The sequence below is a fragment of the Macrotis lagotis genome, chromosome 1 (genome assembly GCF_037893015.1).
Source record: "Macrotis lagotis isolate mMagLag1 chromosome 1, bilby.v1.9.chrom.fasta, whole genome shotgun sequence".
Lineage (NCBI taxonomy): Eukaryota > Metazoa > Chordata > Mammalia > Peramelemorphia > Peramelidae > Macrotis > Macrotis lagotis.
The window spans coordinates 558,861,573-558,878,023 of record NC_133658.1 but is presented as its reverse complement, the minus strand read 5'-3'; the positions used below and the strand labels follow the sequence as shown (position 1 = coordinate 558,878,023).

General features: G+C 37.0%; 1 protein-coding gene and 1 pseudogene across 1 annotated transcript in view; one reads left to right on the top strand and one right to left on the bottom strand.

The window, feature by feature from the left end:
- MORC1 (MORC family CW-type zinc finger 1) overlaps positions 1–16,451 on the top strand; it is a 239,002-nt gene that overhangs the window by 34,366 nt on the left and 188,185 nt on the right. The gene's annotated exons all lie outside the window — the stretch shown is intronic.
- On the bottom strand, positions 380–701 carry LOC141507724 (transmembrane protein 14A pseudogene; annotated as a pseudogene).

Here is a 16,451-nt window from a genome sequence, read left to right as displayed (position 1 = left end):
ACTTTTGATTGGTGACATCAGTGTTGGGAGTTTTCAGTAACAAATATGAAAGACTTTTAAAATTTTATAACAGTGGACAATGGCTTTTGTACCTTCTATGATGATAAAAAAGAAGGAAAATGGGGGTTAATGAGACATGATTCATCAAGTACCCTTTAGGAAATGCTGATTGACAATTAGGAAATAGTTGAAAAAATTTTTTGGTTAAAAAAAAAAGAAGATTGCAAACTAATATTAATAGAAGTGTCAATTTGTTAGTTATTTTTTTCCCTTTCAGATGCTTGACATTTCTTGTTGAAACTTATCTTTCAAGTATAAAGAATATATTTAGTCTGTTGTAGCAGAAGGATGAAAATTTGTCCTTGATAGCTGAAGCTTCTCATGGGACCATCAAGAGGAATCTCAAGATCATTAAGAGGTTTAGGCCAGCTATAATTCCTGCTGGCATTAGCTTCTTGGATCTCTTGAACCTCCTTCCCATAATAAGGGTCAGAAAAAAGGTAGTCAATAGTGATATTTTGATATCCTGGGAGTCACGGGAGATCTGATAAGCTCCATAACCCGACAACAAGCCAAAGGAAAGACCAGCAACCAAAAGATACAATGTTTCCTTTGCGATGATATCCCAAAATGCCTCCAAATGCTACTATGCTAGCATATCCAAAACTAATCCAGTCAATAGCCATGGTTACAGGTCTCAAGGATCCATGATTTCATCAGTGTGGACACTCCCTCCACCAATGTAGATTGTAAGCCCTTCGATGTCTTGGCAGAAAGTCCCAAGTCTAGTTCGCCTGCTGAGTCAGGTCCGGTCTCTCCGGCTCCCAGATAAGCCGAATGGTAGCTTCTTGGCTTGGAGAGTGGGGGACGTGGGGTCCAAATGCTACATCAGGCACTGCCTAGTGATGGATCACCCCAATCCCCCTGTAACTCAGTTTCCTCATTTGTACAACAAAAGCAGCTGCTGCAGAACTGTCCAGTCCTGGAAGATGCTGAGAGCTGCTTTAGGCAGGAGTCACACTTTGCAAATCTTCAAATCTCTTTGCAAATGCTGATGCTTCCTGCTAAGGGGGTGGGAAGGCAAGACCCCGTTCCCCTCCCCCTCCCCGGCTGGGGGGGGTCTAAGGAGGCCGGTGCCCATCGAGGGGTCGCACTGGCCCTGGCTCACCCGGGGAAGGGGGCTGACGGGAAAGTCTCCCTAAGCCTCGGCCGTGGGGGCCCCGTACCCCTGCCTGCGGATGGGCCCCCTGCCCCCAGAGGATGCCTTCCCACCTCACGCTCAGCAGTCGCCCCGCCCTGAATTCCACTTTTTCCTATGCTCCTCTCTTCCCTCCCCCCCAACAACAAATAATCTGATTAACATGTACAGTCATGTTAAACATAATTCCATATTAGTCATGTTGTGAAAGAAGAATCAGAACAAAAGAGAAAAAATGAGAAAGAAAAAAATTCTAAAAAGGGAACTAGTATGCTTTGATCTGTATTCAGACTCCATGTCTTTCTCTGGATGGCATATCATATTTATTTTAGTTAGTTATTTAGTTGTTAATAGAAGTAGATGTTCTCTTGATCACACAGATGGAGGGAAGGAAGGAAGAAAGAAAGGAAACAAGAAAGGAGCTGAAGGAACAAAGAAGAAAAGAGAGAAGGAAATAAGGGATGAAAGGAAAGGAGAGAAAGGGAGGGAAGAAGAAAGGAAGGATAACTGGGATACAAAATACAAGAGGCTTATATTTGAATCTATGAAGACAACACACACACACACACACACACACACACACACACACGCGCGCGCTGAAAGAAATGGGTCAGGGTGGAGCCGTGATGTGAGGGTAATGGAGTCATGGTTTTCAAGTCTTGAAAGTCGGAAACAAACAGGGCCAAGTGGAAAATGAAGGCAGGCTGACCTGGGCTTCTCTGCAAAATGGAAGCATTCATAATAAATTCATCAAGCCTTTCAAAGTGGGTAGACATAGGGATGATAGACTGTTCCAGAGTAAGGAGGTTTCCTGGCATCCAGGGAAATTCATGTATGAATCAGCAATAGAGGAAACGTGGTTTGGAAGTCAGGAAAGTCAGGATCAAGACTGGGAGAGAAATGAAGTTACTAAGTGGATGATTAAGCCTCAGGTTATCAAATCTACTACCTAGGCTATGTATGTTCACCATGAAAGTCTATTACTAAATTAATATATGAAATTTCTATTTAAAAGTAATATTAATAGAATGTATTGAGATAGCTTAATGTTTTGAGCATGTCAGCCTCTCTAAATTGAGTAATATGGAGAGGGAAGAATTAGAGAAATTAAGCTTTTCTAATACTGCAGAAAAGCCTAATCAGTATAACACAAAGGTGAATAATAATTTCAGTAGATTGCTGGGATTGATTTTGGCGCATTTTGATGGAGGAGGGGCTAGAGTGGGGGGCTATGTGGAAGGAATAACTGTCCACCTGCAGAAGTTCTGTTTGAATGAGTGTTGTTCTGTGCCTCTGCTCCTGTAGTGATCTTGGTATAGAGAATTATTTGGCAGTCAAGCCTAAATACAAAATACAAAAGATGGATTATTCATATTCCCACTAACTGAGATTTTTATTTATTCATGTACATAGACTTTTTTTTTCAATCTGGAAATAGTTCTTAGGGGAGTCAAAGAAAAGGGTTAAGGTAGCAGAACAGGCTTCCTGCTGCATTTCTAATCCAACAAAGTGTTTATTTGGCCAATTAAAGAAAAATATAATTTAAGATATTTGGACACAAAATAAAGTTGGCTTTCTTTCCTGTCATAAATTTCATTTACTGTATTTTAAACAAATTATAAGAGAAAACAAGTAGAGGTGATTCGTTTATTCAGAAGTCATTTGTTGAATGACCCCTTTTTGTATATAACTGTCTTTGGTTTTGTTGAGGATACAAAGTATAGCAGTATATAGCTTATTCCTTCAAGAAGCTTCCTATTAAAGAGGTCAGGGTGGACTCATGTTGTTGTTGTTCACTTGTTTCAGTTGTTTCCAACTCTTTGTCACCCCATTTGGGGTTTTCTTGGCAAAGATACTGGAGTGGTTTGCCATTTCGATCTCCAGCTTATTTTACAGATGAGGAAACCAAGGGTTAATTGATTTACCCACAGTCATGCAGCTAGTGCCGGAGGCCAGATTTGTACTCAGGAAGACTCCAGACATGGCACTGGGGAGCTTGGGGACTGAGAAGTGATTTGCTCCCAAATAAGTACCAAATCAGGATTTGAATCCAAGTCTTCTGATTCCAGAGCAAGTATTCATCCCACTGTGCTTCCTGAAAGATAGCAGACTTGAGCTAGACTTTGGAGAACAGATATAATTTGAATGTGTAGAGAAGGAACATGTTGTGAAGTTAACCCTCTCCATTAGACCATGAGTTCCTTCAGCCCTCCCCACCCCTTTCTTTATATCCCTAATCTTAGTACAGAACCTGCCTGGCACATACAGATACTTAATAAATGACTACTGATTTGAACTTTGAGCCAGATTGTGAAAAACATGGCAGACTTAGGAGTTTGGATTTAATTGTATAAGCATTCAGATAAATTTCAGGGAGTTATTTCTAATTGTGTTTATTCTATAATGTTTTGCTGATATTCTTTGCTTTTTTGAAAGTTCAGAGGAAGAATAACATATAAATATCATTTAAGGTTTGCAAAATTATATATGCCTATGTATATGCACAGATTCACATAGTATACCAAAAACCCCTAGCATGATTTAAGTCAATCTCCTTGAGGCAGATGCTATTAAGTGTTTGAGGAGGAATTTGAACTCAACTCTTGCTTACTCTAGCCTTAAATAGAATCACTAGGAAGGTTTTTAGACTGAAAAGGTTTAACTACCTTGGCCCCACTACACCATGACTTTTATACTTCTTTATATATAGCATGTAACCAGCTAGGAAAACATGCCATGAAGAAATCATGTTAGAAAGAGAAAAAGGGCTGATTATGTAAGGATTATTCTACCAACTTTTGCTGCTGCTGCTGCTGCAGCTGCTGTAGCTGCTGCTAATGATATTTTGATAATGATGATGAAGCCCTTCCTTTATTCTTGAAGAAGGCTATGACATCAGGGAGGTGAAGCTATGATATGAATGTGAATTGGATGTTTTTAATTGAAATTTTATTTTTCAAGTTAGATACAATGCAGGTTTTCAACATTCATGCATTTGCTAATTTGTGAGTTCACATTTTTCTGCCCTCGCTGCCTCACTCCCCATGGCGACAAACAGTATGATTAAAAAATCTTCATGTTTAACATATGTATATATTAGTCATTTTGTGAAAGAAGAATTAAAACTAAGAGGAAAGAAGAAAATGAGAAGGAAAGGAAAAATATTAGAAAAGTCTTAAAAAGTGAAGATAGAATGCATTCAAATTCCATGGTTTTTTCCCCTCTGGATGTGGATGGTATTGTCTTTTATAAAAGATCTCTCAGAGTTATCCTGAACTGTTGAGAGAATTGCATCCATCATCTGAGATCAGGATTGCTACCTCTGATTTTTTTTTTACTTCTGCTGAAGCATAATATATTTTGTTCCAGTCTTTTACCTTTTACCCTATGTGTATCTCTCTGTTTCAGCTGTGTTTCTTATAAACAACATATTGCAGGATTCTGGTTTTTAGTCTGTTCTGCTATCTGCTTCCGTTTTATTGAAGAATTCATTCCATTCACATTTACAGTTAAGATTATTAACTCTAAAAAAAAAAAAAACAATGAAAAAGGGTAGCTAGGTGACACAGTGGATAGAGTGCCAGCCTTGGAGTTAGGAGGACCTGAATTCAAATCCACTCTCAGACATATATAATTACCTACTTGTGGAATTTGGACAAGTCACTTAACCCCATTGCCTAGCAAAAACAGACAAACAAAAACAAAATTATTAACTCTGTATTTTCCATACTATCTTTTCCTATTTATACTTTTCTCTTGCCTTTCCTCTTGTTTCTTCTCACCAATATTTTGCTCCCTTTCTCCCTTAAATTTTCTTTTTAATTTAATTTTAATTTAACTTTAACTTCACTTTTACTTTTGTCTTCCCTTTTATCAGTCCTTTCTTCTTCTTTCTTTTTCTCCCCCTACTTCCTTGTAGGATAGAGTAGATTTTTATACCCAGTTGTTGTTCCCTCCTTGGGCCAAAGCTGTTGAGTAGGATTTACTCAGTATTTGCACCCTTCCTTCTTTCCCTCTACTAATCATAGATCTTTGTGCCTCTTCATGTAGTGTTATTTATCCTTTAATGCCTAGCCTTCTAGTATAGTTCTTCTTTTCATGTCTTTATTGTTTTAACTCTATCTTGTACATATAACCCCTCTGTCAAAATATACTTCTGTGATCTGCCTTGATAGACACACCATTATCAAGGGCTGATTAACTGATAAGCAACATTGCCTCATAGACACTGTCTAAATATACTCCCTTGTTTTGTCCCATTAAAAATACACTTTACTAGAGTCATAAATAACATCAAATTAAAATCAATTTATACTTTTTCCAGATACCCTACATGATCATATAATCCTCATGAACTAAAATGTCAGATAAAGCAAAATCATTTTATGAACCATTTATACCCCCCTCTAAGTACATTCCCTCTAATTATAGTTAAAGTATAAAGTAAAGCAAAATTCCTTCATTTCTATTTATGTCCCTCTAAGTAAATTATCTCTCTTTGTCATTATAGAACTACAATCCTAGTTAACTAAGATATCAGGTACACTCTCTCTCCCTTTGTCTCTATAATTATAACACCACAGTTGTTGTTAACTAAAATATCAGGTGCACTCACTCCCTCTGTCTCAATAGTACTACATACCTTTTTAACTAAAGCATGGAATAAGGTAAGATTTCTTCATGTTCTATTTATATCTAGCCCTTCTAAGTTCACTCTCTCCCTCTGTCCTTATTGTACTACAACCCTCATTAACTAAAGTATCTAGTAAAAATAAGAGCACTTCATGATATAATTAATTATAGACCCTCCAAGTACTCTCCCTCCCTCTGTCCCAATAGATAATACAGCCCTAGTAGTCAGCATCATTTCATGATTCATTTATACTCTTGTCCTCTTAAGTACAACTCCTCTTACTCTATTATCATTAGCTGAGGAGTTTGGCTAAAGGCTCAACACATTCATGGTCATTCTATACCCATACCTTTTCATTCTAAGTATGTTTTTTTTTTAACTATCCTAAAAGAAATGAGTTCTCAAGAGTTACAAGTATTAACTTCTCTTGTAGAAAAGTATATAGTTTGATGTTCTTGACTTGTGCTTTTTTACCCTTTCTGTTCAACCATTTTTTGTGTCTCTTAAGATTTTACATTTGAAGATAGAATTTTCTGTTCAGTTCTGGTCTTTTTATCAGAAAAATTTTGAAGTACTCATTTCATTGAAAAGTCATCTTTTCCCCTGAAAGAATATGCTGAATTTTTAAGTGTAGTTAATTCTTGGTAGTAATCCAGGGTCCTTTATCCTCCAGAATATCATTCCAGGCTCTTTTCCTTTAATGTTGAAACTGATAAGTCTTGAGTAATTTTGATTGTATTTCCTTGTTATTTAAATTGCTTCTTTTAGCCCGCTTGAAATATTTTCTCCTTTGGCTGAGAATTCTGGAATTTGACTACAATATTTCTTGGATATTTTTATTCTAGGGCCTCCTGAAGGTGTTTTGTGCCTTCTTTCACGTACTATTATGTCTTCTTGTTCTAGGATATGAGGGCAATTTTCCATAATAATTTCCTGACAGATATTTACCAGGCTCTTTATTTGATCAAGGCTTTTGGGTAGACTAATAATTCATAAATGATCTCTTTTGGATCCATTTTTCCAGATCATTTGTTCTTCCTAAAACATTTTTCACGTTTTCTTCTATTTTTTCAATCTTTTGGTTTTTTCTTTTTGATGTAGTCTTGTTGTCCCATAGAGTCATTAGTTTCCATTTGTACAGTTCTGAATTTTAGAGTTTTATTTTCTTTTTTAGTTAGCTTTTGTATTTCCTTTTCCAGTTGGTTTATTTTTCTTTTAAATGAACTGTATTCCTTTTCCAGTTGGTTAATTTTACTTTTTGATGCATTTCATTCTTTTTCCACTTGATCATTTTTACTTTTAGAGGAGTTAATTTCTTAAGTCAGTTTTTCATAATTCTCCTGCATGGCTGTCATTTCTTTTTTTTCCCCATTTTTTTCTTCTTTTTCTCTTCTTTGTTCTTTGAGCTCTTCCATGAAATTTTATATTTGAGACCAATTCATAAATTCTTTTGGGGCTTCACATGGAGGCAATTTGTCACTGCTTTCTTCTGAAATGGCATTTTTATCATCTGTTTGAATAGTAGCTTTCTGTGGTTAGCACTATTTTTATTCTATGTTTAGCCCTTTTTTGGCCTCATTTTGATTAGTTGAGCTCTGCTTCTTGGCTTTAGGGAGTATAGTCCTGAGTTTTTTTGTGCTGGGGCTGAGATCCAGTCCCCGGCTTATGACTGGCCAAGGTGCTGTCTATGCAACCCAGGAATTGTCTATGCTTAGTTTTGTTTCCTCGTTTATGTCCAGGTTTTGCCTATGTAGCAGTTTGTTCCCAACCCAGTCCTGTCTGTTACCCTGGTGTTTCCTGAGTAACTTTGTCTGGGTTTGAAATCCTCCCCGCTGGCCTGCTCTCCAGCTGGCTTGCTGAGCCCAGACTTGAGCTGCTCTGTGACTGAGAACCTTCCACTGAATTCTCCTGCTCTCCCACTAGGCTGTAGTTCTTCTTTACCCCTAAAGGGACAAACTAAAGATCTTCCAGGATTTCTTGAGTTGAAACCTTATTTTGTTCTTCTTTTTGATGGGATCTGTATTTTTAAGGTCTGTGTAGAAGCTTCATTTAAAGTTGCATGAATTGAAGGTGAAATGAATTTGAGTGGGTGGAGGTGTGCTGTGTAAAAGTCACCAGCTTCACCTGGTCCACTAGAGTCATCTGGGTCCAGTGACCAGATTTGGATCAGGATGACTGGAGATTACCCTGCCATTCTGGTTTCCCTCTGAGGGTAATTATCACCTCTCCTCACATGAGTGCTCTTTTCTTCTGGCTAGGTATGCTTGATTGTCCTGGGGTCAGTCAGGCCCAAGTGATAAAAGGGTGACACTCAGAAGCCCAAGAACGGGATCCAGACAAAATAATAGTTGTAAGAGGGCTGATCTGTTCTATCCTGATATAACAGTGATAGGGACACAGAACCTCTGAGAGAAAACCAAGATACTGAAAAATGAGGAATCCATGCCAGCTTAGTTTTATAAGTATAACTATAATTGTATTGTCTCAGGGAGTTTATTAATGAGACCAAGGTAGACAGAATGGACTATTGGATCCCTGCACCAGGCCAGGTCAGATATTATCTATGAACAGATGAAATGAGCCATGGTGCCTAGATGACCCAGGGTCACTGGCAAGGTTTCCCTTGAGATAGTTGGAACTTCTTTAACTATTTATGTCATACTGTTTATGTAACTACTAAAGGTTATTTACATTCTCTGTGGAGAAATTCTCTGTGTAAATCACCTTCCCACTCTGGTCACCGATCTTATAATCAGGTGGTGAGGGTGAAGAATGATAGGTAGATGTTCTGAGTGCTGCCTCCTGATGTTAGATAAAACCAAGAAAGGCTTCCTTTGTGTTGGGTGAACCCTAGTTGTGAATTTGTAGGAGTGAATGAATAAAAATCTTCTCTAGGATGAGCAATCATGGATGATACGGTTGCTTATTGGTAGGAACTTAAAAAATGATAAGATCAAAGATCTACTTGTGTACTTGATAGTAAGGGGGCTAAGGCCAGAATTGGACTGTATGCTTTTTGTTTGTTTGCTTGTTTAAACTAGAGCTTGCACTGGTCCTAAGTATTTGATGACTGCCAACCTTCCAAATTCATTGTTGATCCAGAGAGAAAGGTTAGATCATGGATCTGAGATTTTATTGGTATAAGAAAATTCTAGGTGGGGAAACTCCTTCTAATAATGTAGATTGACACTTCCTTTGGGGTTAATTTATAGTCTTTGAAAGTTGTCTATGCATTGTTAGGATGTCACTTGTCCAGGGTCATAGAGACTATACATATATATATATATGCATATATATATATATATGTATGTATGTATGTATATTAGAGTTCTTCCTGACTTTGAGATCATTCTCTAGTCACGATTCCACATTACGTCTCATTACTGTACACCAGTGACTCAAAGACAAAGAGTAGAATTTAGGTCCCTTGCCTAATAGAGATCTGAATGATTCTAATGCATGTAATAAACAACTTTAAAATGTTAACTGCTATTATTATTATTGCTAACAATAGTCATAGTTTCTAGCTGTAATTCTGTAGTATGTATTTAGCTCAAACTCATGGTTTCTTAAACACATTTATTCCATTTTTTCTCTGGGGTTCATTTTAGGCAAGAATTTTAGATGGTTCCAAAATGGATTTGTCAAATTTGAATAATGAGTATCTAAAATAGAAGAAAATTATTCCATATCAGGTCTATAGATATTTTTGATTACTATCTTTACCTCTCCCTCAACTTATATTTTATTTATAATAATTCTAGGTAGTGGAATTTGCTCTGAATGTTTTGTTCTGTTTGAAATGATATCCAGTTAAATTGCTGTTGTAATAATGCTGGAGACCTTAATGCCAATATTGAAATGCCAAGGACAGAAGGAATGCCTGGCATTATTACTAGCATTTCCATTACCACCTGTCCCCACCTGTCACCCCTTCTATTGCAAAGCTGACTCCTAAACCAATATTTCATGCTATCTAAAAGCTAGGAGGACCAGTCTTCTAACAGCTACCTGTCAGAATGCCATGGCATTTCCACACTAGCAATACAGAACAAGTGCTTATGGAATGGATAATTTGACAGCTAACTTTTGGAGAGAAGGTCCTTTTACAGAGTTTTATGAGACCAATCACTTCTTAAATCACAAAGGAGGTAATTACCATAGAAAGAGAAAATGTAAAGAAATACAGAAACACAGATAAAGTCCTCTTCATGGTTCAAGTTTTGTTGTTGTTTGGTAGGTTTTCAGTCATGTCTGACTCTTTGTGACCCCCATTTGGAGTTTTCATGGCAAAAATACTGAAGTAGTTTGTCATTTCCTTCTCTATCATTTTACAGATGAGAAAACTGAGATAAATAGGATTAAGTGACTTGTTCAGGGTCACACAGCTCCCAAGTAGCTCTGACAAACTTGTTTAGGGTTATAGTATTATTAAGTGTCTAAGACTGGATTTGAACTTCCTGAATCCTCACAGATCTCTATCTATTGCACCACCTCTGACTGTTCCAGTGTAGAAGTTGTTAAATTTTAAAAAGTTGGTATGTCCAGTTTTCCAGTATTATGGTCCTAATAATGTTGAATTGTCTAAGAATAATCAATGTTTATTGGACTAAAAATATCTAAAATAAAGGTAAGGATGGGTTTTATAAGACCAAGATACTACCAAGAAGATTCAAGGGATCAAATGCTATGTGTGACCAAGTGCACTTTGGCAGGTGTGGATCCTTAAGGAGTTCTAGGCAGGATTTACATAGCAGTGCTGCAGAGTGCTGCAGAGGACTTGACTTCCCTGTGTCCTCTGTGTGTGTGTGTGTGTGTATGTGTGTACACATACATACACACACACACACATACAGGTGTTCTGCCCCATACTTAATTCACAAGGAATATTTCTACACTGAAAATGTGTAACTCTTTTAGCCCTAACTGTGGTTTTCAAGTTTCTAATTATTTTCTCCTCCTTTATCTACTCTCTCCTCTTATTCCCAGATTACCCCCTAGACTAAAATAGGAACTTAAAGTAAAAGGTTGTTTCGTCTTTTTACTGAATAGAATTTTTCTCTTTTCCTTTCTCTAACTATTCCTAATTTTGAGACAGAATTTCTTCCTACCCTCCCTCCTTCCCTCTCTCCTTCCCTCCTTCCTTCCATCCCTCTATCCGAGTGGAATATTCCCAATAAAACCCTTCCTAGTGAAGTCCTAGGTGAAGCTCAAACTCTCACCACTTGATCTGAGATTGTGAGTCTGTTCTTTCCTTGAGAAAAGCAATTAAAATCTTTATTTTGCACAGAATCAGTCAGTCTCTGAAGATTTTCTTAGGGGATTTTTATCCCACACACTTCCTCCCTCCCTCCCTCCCTCCCTTCCTCCCTTCCTTCCTTCCTTCCTTCCTTCCTTCCTTCCTTCCTTCCTTCCTTCCTTCCTTCCTTCCTTCCTTCCTTCCTTCCTTTCTCTCTCCCTTCCTTCCTCTCCCCTCCTCTTTCTTCTGTCTCTTTCTCTCTTCCTTCTTTTTTCCTCTCTGTCTCTCTCTGTCTATCTCTCTCTCTGTCTATCTCTCTCTCTCTCTGCTATATTCTCCTCTCTTCACCAAATATAACTTTTTGCAAGATCAATTCTACATGACTCTTAACAAGTCTTAAACCTCAGAATTGTGTAATTTGCAGTCCCTGTTATAGGTGGTGTATTCCTGCTGATTCTGAAAAGAGGTTCTTTGTCTACATGGGAACATGTCATTCTGGTTTCATAAAATTGGACTTTCAAGTTTATTTCAGGTGGAACTCAGTCTTTGGGAAGCAATTTTTAGATTAGGAAGCTCCTGAGTCATTCATTCTGCTCTGGACTGAGACTTTCTTAGCTACATTAAAGTGAATAGCTTTCTTAATGACTTTAATTCATATTAACAATAACAATTATCATCATCATCATCATCATCACAAAATGAACTTTTTTTAAGACCTTTAATGTTTGCAAAGGAATTCACATAAATTATTTGATTGGACTTTCATCACAGTTCTGTGGAGTGACTGCTCTATTATCCTTATTTTATGAACGAGGAAACAGGTCTCAATGATATGTTCAATGTCATATACCCAAGAAAGTATCTGAGGCTGAATTCAAATGCAGGTCCTGACTCCAAGCCCAAAGGCTCTACCCAGTCTTCAACCTTGTGACCCAAATTGCTTCTTTATGATGTTAACATCATTAGATTTTCAATGAAAGAAATCTCCTGTCCAGTAGTACCTAATATTATAAGTCATTGTTATGATCAAGATTTAGTGAAATAGGACACATTTTTATTACATTACTATAAGTTCTGATTCTACTCATTAAAGTTTTTTCATTTTACATACAATAGCAATAATAATAGCTAAAATTTATATAGTGCATTATTATTTGCAAAGCAGTTTGCCCATATTATCTAGTTTTATCCTCTCACCAATTATAGGTGTGGATGCTATTGTTATTCTTATTTTTGAGACAAACCAAAGTTAAGTGTATAAAACTTGTTGAGTATATAATTAGCATAGACATTATAGACAGTGACAAGGAAATTGTCTCTGTAAATGACTTGTGAAATTCTAGAACACATCTTGGTAATCACTATGACTTGAACCATTTGAAAAGATTTTGATTTCATTAGTGTGGCTATTCCCTCCACCAGTACCTATTGCAATCAATAGTTCATGTGTTGGTGTGACCAAAGGGTATGGAATTAGATTATTACTTGATGCTTCTGTACTGTGGTCAGGGAATTCAGGCAGGAGCTTTCCTGCATCAATGCTGATTGCAACTTACTTATGATTTAGCTTATGCCATTTTTGTCTTTAACAAACTTGCTTAGGGTCATGGTATATTAAGTGTCTGAGGCAGAATTTGAACCCAGGCCTTCCTGACATAAGGTCCTTTACTTTTGTCTGTCTTTCCATACTGTCTCTGGGGTGTGGAGTAATAACTTCAAAATTCAAAATTTCTTAACTGATGTATGTGTATGTGTATCTATGTATGTATAATATATATATATACATATATATATATATATATATATATATATATATATATATATAATGCATACCTGTTTGAATGATAGGCTTAGGCCTTGTTTCATCTAATGTTTTCTTCTCTCTCTACACTGTTGATCTTTACTATTGGTCATCTGGATATTGAATGCTATGGTGGCACTGATTACTGACTTTGATATTCCCTAATATAATAGTATGCTCTATTAATAGTAACTTTGAAGATTGTTGATACATATTTTCACTAGCAGATTGGTTCTAGATATGTAGTCTTCAGATCCTTGAATCTTAATTTATGAGACATGTTTGAGAGAATTTGATCCCTAACTCCTGCATCTTGGAGAGGTCATACTTCTTTACATAAGAAAGCCTGAGTCTCAGCTAGTATCATGACTGCCTGCCATGCCTGAGTCTCATGAGCAGAGAGAGCTGTGTGAAGCAGGACTACAGTTATTGAAGTATCTCAGTGTAGACTTCTAAACATGATAGGATTAGGCAGAAATAGACCTAAGCTGAAAAATGACATCCACATCAGAAAAAGAAAACAAAACAAAACACAAAAAACTATGGAGTCTGAATTCAGAGCAAAACATACTATGTTCCTTTTAAATTTTTCTTTTATATTTTTTCTCATGTTTTCCACCTTAGTTCTAATTCCTCATTCACAACATGATTAATATGAAAAGCTTTTAAGCACAACTGTACACGTACAACTTTTACCAGATTATTTGCTGCTATGAGGAGGGAAGAGGGAAGGGAGGTGGTAAAAAGAAATGTGGAATTCATAAACTTGCAAATGGATGAATGTTGAAAACTACCTTTGAATGTAATTGGAAAAAAATAAAATTAAAATAATAAAAAAGACACCTAGTCACAGAATTGGAGTATGGGTAAGGAATGGGTCAACAGTCAACAACAGCAGCATTAACAATTATTTAAACTAAGCTTTATGATTTTAAAAATGCTTTACACATGTTCCCTCTTAGCATTGTGGATTTGACTCATACCTACCATGATTCTTCTACTTCCTTTCTTTGTGTTGTTGTTCCAGTGTTTCAGTTGTAACTGACTCTTTGTGATCCCTCCATTTAAGGTTTTCTTGGCAAAGATTCTGGAGTGGTTTGTCATTTCCTTCTCCAGCTCCTTTTGGAGATGAGGAAACTGTGGCAGACAGGATAAAAATGACTTACTTAAGATCACACAGATTTATAAGTATCCAAGGCCAGATTTGAACTCAGTTCTTCTTCCTACTTCAAGGCCACCATACCAGCTACCTCCCCTTTCCCTTCTCTCTATTCTATATTAACAGCAGCCTCCAGATTGTAGAGAAAAAGTCAAGCCCTTAGTCATAGGATTTGGGTGCCTCTCGCTGAATATAGATTAGAGAATGCAGTACTTGTAACTCCTCCAAGTCCAATATCCTTGTTCATTATTATTTTAGATAGTACCTATGAGTACATATTTATGTCCTGTCCCTGTCAGCTCGTTAGCTTCTTGATGGTGATAATAACAACAACAACAATAATAATGGTAGCCTATCTTTTTTTTACAACAACCCTGAGTGCTAAGTCATATTAGCAACCTCATTCTCCAGATGAAGAAACTGAGGCAGTTAAAAACCCCTTCCTTGCCCAAAATTACATTATCAGTAAGCAGATGAAGCTGGATTTGAGGTATTCCTGACCCTAGGTTCACTGTACCATCCTCTGTATCATCTACCTACTTTGAGAGCAAAGGACCATTTTATCTATCTCCTTTCTCCACAGCATCAAGCATAGTGATTTCAAGTAGTTCCCCATAGTAGAAATTTAGTGAATTTGAATTGAGTTACCTGAGCCTTCTTAGGGACTTACGAATCCCCAAGTTGTCTTGGAATCCACTAGCTCCTAGATTCTGCCTTCCCCTGTGAAATGAGGCTGTGCAGAATGCTGATTCCTACTACATGTCCTGGAAGTGATTTCTATATCCCTTGAGTTACTAGAGAGCTTTTCAGATCTCCACTGAAGCCAAAAAAGATGGAGTTTGAAGAAGTGTCAGTCCTTCCCTCCCCTTTGGGAACTTTGCTGGTTGCGTCCTTCTGCATCCCTTGATACTAAGTAGCTGGTTAGGATCTCCCTAATCAGTAATAAAGTTTCATGATTGCATTATGAAGTATCTGTGCTCTTCTTGTTGGATTTTATTAAAAGATTAGCTTTATAGAAAAAAAGGGAAAAGGAAGAAAACACTAACAGAGAGAGGAGGGGTAGATCCAGAAAGCAGAATGAGACTTTTTTTAGACATGGTATTTTGTTTGACTGTATTATGGAGCTTTTGTTTTTCTTTATTTTTCCTCAGTAGGAGTGTAGATGGGAGGGAGAGAAAATATATTTTTGTATTAAGAGAAGAAAGAAAGCAAACAAAGGAAGGAAGAAAAAGAGAGAAGAAAAGAGAAGAATATAAACAGAGAGAAGAAAAGAGAAGAATATAAACAGAGAGAGAGAGAGAGAGAGAGAGAGAGAGAGAGAGAGAGAGAGAGAGAGAGTGATCAGTATAGTATCAACATCACATTTTCTCTTTTCATGCCAGAAAGAAATGATTACTTTGGTTCTGGGTAACCAGAGTAACTTTGCAGCAGAGTAACATTGACTGTATTGAGTGTGACCTTCCAGTGATTTAGCTGTCTCTAAGACAAAAAGGACTGCCCTCCCTGCACCCGTTTTCCATGCACCCTCAAAGAGCATTTTTGCATTTTTCCTCAACATGGATCACATAAAGGATTAGGGTCTGTGCCTATGAAATCTACTGCTGCGTTCCTGTGGAGAATGTTTTCTCAAAGACTCAAATAACCAGAAAAACCTCTTCAAAAGTATCGACAGGCTTTAGAATAATGCAGGCAATGATATGAAATTGTTTTGCTAAATAATATTTGGAAATGAGCTTCCCTATCACTAATATGTGCCTAAATTGACAGTTATGAAGTAGTGCACCATGTTTCTAGGCATATGCTCTATCTGAACTAACTGCGCAACACAATAAAAACCACAGCTTTGAATGATTATTTGCATAGTGTTACCCTAGCAATGCCATAGTTATGACTGGGAGAACTGTTTTCATTACTTTAAGTAGCTTATAACTTTTCTCTTAAACTACCTCTTTTTGTTGACATTTTGCTTAGATATATTTAAACAGACAGAAATCTGGTTTGCTACTTCATAGTTCAGAAATTGAACTAGTTTTGAAATTTTAATTTTTGCATTTTTCTGCATTCTGATCATTTTAACTTTGGTTGTATTCAACTCCATATAGGTAATTTAAATCAGCCAACACATAAATATTAAGCACCTGTTATGTGCTATGTTCTTTGTTAAATGCTGTGGAGAATGAGAAAGGAAGGAAAGAAAGGAAGGGAGGGAGGAAGGAAGGAGAGAAAGGAAGAAGGAAAGGAAGGAAGAAAAAAAGAAAAGGAAGGAAGGAAAGAAAGGAAAGAGAAAAAGAGAAAAGAAGATTAAAGGAAAGCAAAAGAGGGAAAATGGGAGAGGGATGAGAGGGAAGGGGAAGGGAAAGGAAGGGAAGGAAAAGGAAAGGAAAGAGGAAAAAGAAAGGAAGAAATAAATGAAAGGAAGTG